The sequence below is a fragment of the Quercus lobata genome, chromosome 6, assembly GCF_001633185.2.
Source record: "Quercus lobata isolate SW786 chromosome 6, ValleyOak3.0 Primary Assembly, whole genome shotgun sequence".
Lineage (NCBI taxonomy): Eukaryota > Viridiplantae > Streptophyta > Magnoliopsida > Fagales > Fagaceae > Quercus > Quercus lobata.
Window position 1 is genome coordinate 13,094,767 of NC_044909.1, and position 5,899 is coordinate 13,100,665.

Sequence of the window (5,899 nt, forward strand, 5' to 3'; positions counted from 1 at the left end):
GTCGGACTCTTGACCTGAGCCAAAGAATTCGTCGTAGCCCGCTCCATCGCGGACTGACGACTGATCACTCGACGCGTCACTTGACATCTGACTACCTACAAGTGACGGATATACTCTAAGTTCCTAGACTGACTTTGTTTTTTCAGGCAAAAATAAAAAAGAAAGAAAAAGCAAAGAGAAGGAAAGAAGAACTTACAGGTGAAGCAGATCTTGAATGGATGGAACGACCTTGAAAGTGACGGTATTGATGACAGCTGACGGATCAAATTGGAAGTAAGGGTGACGGATTCTCTCTTGAAAAATCAGCAAGGTTGAAATGGTGAAATGAGGCAAGGGGCGTGGTATTTATACAAGAGAGAAAACGCACGGAAGACGAGGCGACGCCCGTGCCCAGAAACGAGGCCAACGGCTGAGTGCCACGTGACCTTGCATTTAATAGCTCGAAGATCGAGGAGTCATTCATATTTGGTTTTTCTCTAATCATCTTCTCATTCTAACTCCACATGCCGACGGTCTTGGGCGTCGAACATGTAGAGTAGGGGGCAACTGATGAGGATAAAAGAAAAGCCTAACCACACGGATGTAAAACCGACGTTTTAGTACATTTCCTTTAGGCGTAACTGACGGCATAAAAAGCTGACGGTCATAGAGTCGGCTGACTCCATGGTTGACGGCTCCAAGGCTGACGGCATAACAAAAGTAAGGAAGGTAAATTGAAGCTGACGGACCGGGCACAAGTTTACTTGCTTCCCACGCTAGATAATAATCAAAGGATCCCCATAAGGAAAAGATCCCGTAAAATACGCTCAAAGGGACTCCTATAAGGAAAGAACTTCTACTCCAAGGTAAAGAGGTCAACCTTCTACTAGTATAAAAACCCAAGCACCCTCACAAACTAAGGTACGCATAATTTACCCTCTCTAGCACTCTAGAGCAGTGAGAATAATTCTAACTTGACCTTCGGAGGGTGTTTGGCCGGTACCACACCGGTACTCTCTGTTAGGTTACTCGTTTTCGTTGTGCAGGTGCCATTCGCGATCGTACGAGAAACGTGTGACTCACTGGTGGTATTATTTTCGACATCATCAGGTAAGAAAAAAAAAAATCAATTATTTGGAATATCTCTTTACAAGGATTATACATCCTATAAGAAACATGCAATTACTCAAGAGATTACTTGAATTTTTTTTTTTTGTTATAAGGTTACATAAGTATTAAATTCATTGGTTTGGGACGTGATGATCTCAAATTCAATCTTTTACATTATTAGTTTATGGAATTTTCAAAATGTCTTAATAAATTTTGGTAAGTAACTGTAATTAATTTTAATTTGGACCTAATTCTTGCTATTTATAGTATTTCATAATTTTTTTAAAAAAAAATTTCACACAAATTTTTTTATCCATGCTAATCCTCTGCCGTTCATATGTTGAATCGTTGATCAATTATTATAAAATTTTCTTTGTCCGTAGTGGAAGCGGTGTTCTTGAGTGCGACAAAAAAGAAAAACTACCCAATGCCCAAATTTTGAAGGCACTCTAAAGTCTGGACTATGAGGCACTGAGTACACCCAAAGGTCCCACACTAACCGAAAATGATGTTGACTGACGCCCAAACTAACAGGACCAAGTGGGCTCTCCTTTGAAAAAAAGGCTAACCAAAGTCTAGAATAGAATAGTACTGTAAACTTTCTCTCTCTTTTTTTCTTTTTTTCTTTTTTTAGTTTGGCCTCCAAAGAGGAAGTCTACTGCTTAGAGGTTGGAGTTTGAACAGACTATGCATGCCCTCAAAACAAGCCGAGCTCTATTCATAGTTTGTTATATTCGTTATCTGCCCATCATCATGCATACACAATGGCTTCATTTGGTGGATATATCAAAATCATAAAGATACCGTTTTGGTCCTCGTTTTAGTAGTTAAATTGAAATGGATATTCTCAAGAGTTCTATAACTTAATTGGTACTTTTTGGTGTTTTTTTTTTTTTTTTTTTTTAAAGTCAAAGATTATTCGCTGAAAGAAAACTAAGAAGCTACAGCAAGTTTAGGAAAATATTAGAAAGGTCCACAAGCAGACTATCAAAGAAAATAAAATCTAGGTCCTAATCAGATCCCATTTTAGTGAGCACATTTGCACACCGGTTCACTTCCCAATAGCAATGGTTAAACTGAATCCGATGAAACTGGGAGACTAGTGTTGGGGGCAAAAAAAATTTCCTTCCAACAAATGAGATTTATGTTGGGTTGGGGGCCTAAATCAAAACCCAACAATGGGCTTGAGGCACAGCCCAGAAGCTATCAGTAAAGATCCAAAGAATTCGCTGTATTTTATGCCTTGAGCTTAGATTAAGACTGACAAGAATGGCCCATAAACAATTCCTACAACAGATACGTCAACATGATTAAAAAGCATATTGCAAAAAATGGCCTAGCAGTAAAATGTTTCTGCAGTAAACTAGCCCAGCGGTAAAATGTTTTTGCAGTAAACTAGCCCAGCAATAAAATGTCCCAGCAGTAAAGTAAGCCCACCTGAGTCCACACATTATTTAAAACCCATATAAATATTTCCCATATATATTACCCAAATATTCTCCATATTATTGGGCCTTCACAAAATACTCTGTACCCAAGCCCGTAAATTGTCATGGGCCCTCTCACAAATATTACCTATTATATCTCACATATCATCCAACTGAAATTCTCCACAAAATATGCTCATCACATCACTGCCAAAATTGGGCCACAAATTACACTATCCCCACACAAAGCCCAACATCATTTGGCTTGTGGCAAAACTCAAAGAAAGCCCAAATTCCAAAAGTCCCACTACGATGTGGCTAATTCCAAAGTCCCACTACGATGTGCAAATTCAAAACCCGCTACGATGCGGCACTATTTACAAAAATTGCTATGATGCGACACTATTTACAAAGCCTGTTGCTACACGGCAATACTTTACAAAATCTCAAAATCATTTTTACAAAACCCAAATTCTCATTTGGCATCTATTTTCACAAAGCCCAAATTCTTATTTGGCATTTATTTTCACAAAGCCCAAATTCTAATTTGACACTATTTTATAAAGGCCAAATACTAATTTGGCACTATTTTATAAAGCCCAAATATTATCTTGGCAATTCTTTCATAAAGCCCAAATACTAATTTGGCAATTATCTTTACACTATTTTTATAAAAACCCAAATGCTAATTTGGCATTCATTTTACAAAACCTAAAACCATTCTAGCAATTATCTTACAAAGCCCAAAATGACATTTTGGCAAAAACAATTACTTTATACTCAAAGCCCAAATGTTAATTTGACACTTATTTTTGCAAAGCCCAAATAATCTTTTGGCAACTATTTCATGAAGCCCAAATGCTATTTTGGCACATATTTACTAAATTCAAATATTATTTCAACATTTGTTAAATCCCCAACTCATGGGAAATACAAATTATTCATTTCTCAAAAGAATATCTCTTTGACAAAATTTTATGGGAACTATGTCTATTATTTCCATAATCAAACTATGAAACCCATGAATATCACATATGGCAAAACTACTCATTTTGTAGGGTTAATAAAGCCCAAGCAAGCTTATCAACAAAGCTCAGCTGGGTCAGACCAGCCTATAAACAAATTTCAGCAAATGAAGAACACGTGAACTGGTCAGCCAAATCTCAGCAATAAATAAACAGCTGGAGCCCCTTCCCATCAAGTCCCAACATGTCTAATCGGTCAGAAAACAGACATGTGTCCACCAGGGGATGAATCCTTGTTCCACAAGCTGAAATCTCATCATCTCTCAAGTGACATAAAGCTGAAAGTTATGTGACAAAAAGCTGAGAAAGCTGGGAAAGTTTCAGCCAGCTATTACTTCTTTCTCCTTCAGCTCATTCAGTCAAGAAAACAAAGCTGCCATGACCAGACCAATGAAGCTCCTGACACGACACAAAATCAGCTCATTTTCATACTAAAAATATGTATTTTCTGGTTCATGAACCAAGCACATGAATCCCAAATGGGGAAACTTAGGGAAATGTGGTTTGGAAGGCACCAAAAGGGATCCCAATAGAGTTCTCAGCAAGGGTTTCAAGGTTGACACCTAGCATGGGGTGGTTCAATCTGTCCTGGGGAACTCTGATTCTAGTTGCAGCATATCCAAGATCATTAGCCTAAAGCATGCCCTAATCCCATCAGTCAAGGCTAATTAGCATTCAATGCTAAAGCCAGAAACCCAGCTGTGGTTACCCAAAATGGTAAAAAACTTCTAAAGTTAAGCTTACTACTCTTAACTAAAAATCTTAAGAACGATTCTCTAAGAATTTTCTAGAGATTGAGAAAGATTTAGCAAAGATTATTTGTTAATCACTCCCTGAAAAACCTAATATAAATGAAACTCTCCATTAATGCTTCAACAATGAACAACACACTAAGACTTACACCAGAAAAGTTTCTGCCTTAACCTCTCTGTTTAAGCTTTCTTTAAGCTCTAAAAAAGCATTTGAGTTCTTAGTTTCAAGCATGGAGACTAAGTCTCCCAGCTCCTAACTCACAAATACTTTCTCATAGCTATACTCATAAACACTTACTTGCCTCAACAGAATATTCCCAGTAGTATTACTATACACTCTCACTCATTACTTATACTACTCACAAATGATTCTCTCTACTCACTACATATATTATATTCATGAGCATGCCATGGCACCATAATGATATTGTTGCGCTAGCTGGGATCTTTCTCTCTCCCTTCATCTCACACTAAGTCTTCTCCATTATTTGTTATTATGGAACCGATGATATTTATCTACTCATTTACTATAAATGGTTATGATGTGATTGTCACTATAAAGTTTTTCCCTCATATTGTTGTATTAGAAGATTCATCTCCAGAGTTAACGGATGACGAGTCTGAAAACATAGATGTTTTCCTTAGTCTGTAAAGTAACTAATTTCGTTTTACTTTACTGCTGGGCTATTTTTCGCAGGAGTACCTTAACAGTTGGGCCCTTTTTTGCAGAAATATTTTTACCACTAGACTGTTTCTTGCAGAAATACTTTGCTGTTGGGCTATTTCTTACAGTATATTTTTCAACCGTGCTGACGTATTCGCTGTAGGGATTGTTCATAGGCCACTCTTGACAGTTCCAATCTAAGCCTAAGGCATAAAATATAGTGGACTTCTTGAATCTTCACCGATAGCCTTTGGGCCGTGCATCAAACCCATCGTCGAGTTTCAGTTTAGACCCTCCAACCCAACTTAAATCTTATTTGTCGAGAAGGAAACTTTTTTTGCCCCCGACAACAGTTACATCATAACCTTCAATAGTAAATGAGTGAATGAATATTATGGGCTCCATTATGACAAATAATGAGAAAAACTTAGTGTGAGATGAAAGGAGAGAGAGAGAGAGATCCCAATTAGCGCAACAATATCATCATGATACCAGGGCATACTTATGGATATGACATATGTAATGAGTAGTGAGGGCCATTTGTGAGTAGCATGAGTGATGAGGAGAGTGTGCAGTAAAGCTACTGGGGCTTTCTGCTAGGGGTAGATAAGTGTTTATGAGTAGAGTTATGAGGGGTGTTTATGAGCTAGGAGCTAGAGAACTTAGTTTCTAAGCTTGAAGCTAAGAACTCAGTGACTCAAATCCTTGCTAAAGCTTGGAGAAAGCTCATCAGAGAGGTTAAGGAAGAACCTCTTTCTATTAATGTGTCTCTTAGTGTATATCCCCCCAAGTGTTAATGGAGAGTTTCCATTTATAGTTGAGTTTTAGGGGGTAATTAGCAAATAATCTTTGCTAAATCTTTCCCAATCTTCAGAAAATCCTTAGAGAATCATTCCTAGGATTTTAGCTAAGAGTGGCAAGCTCAACTTTTAGAAGGTTCTT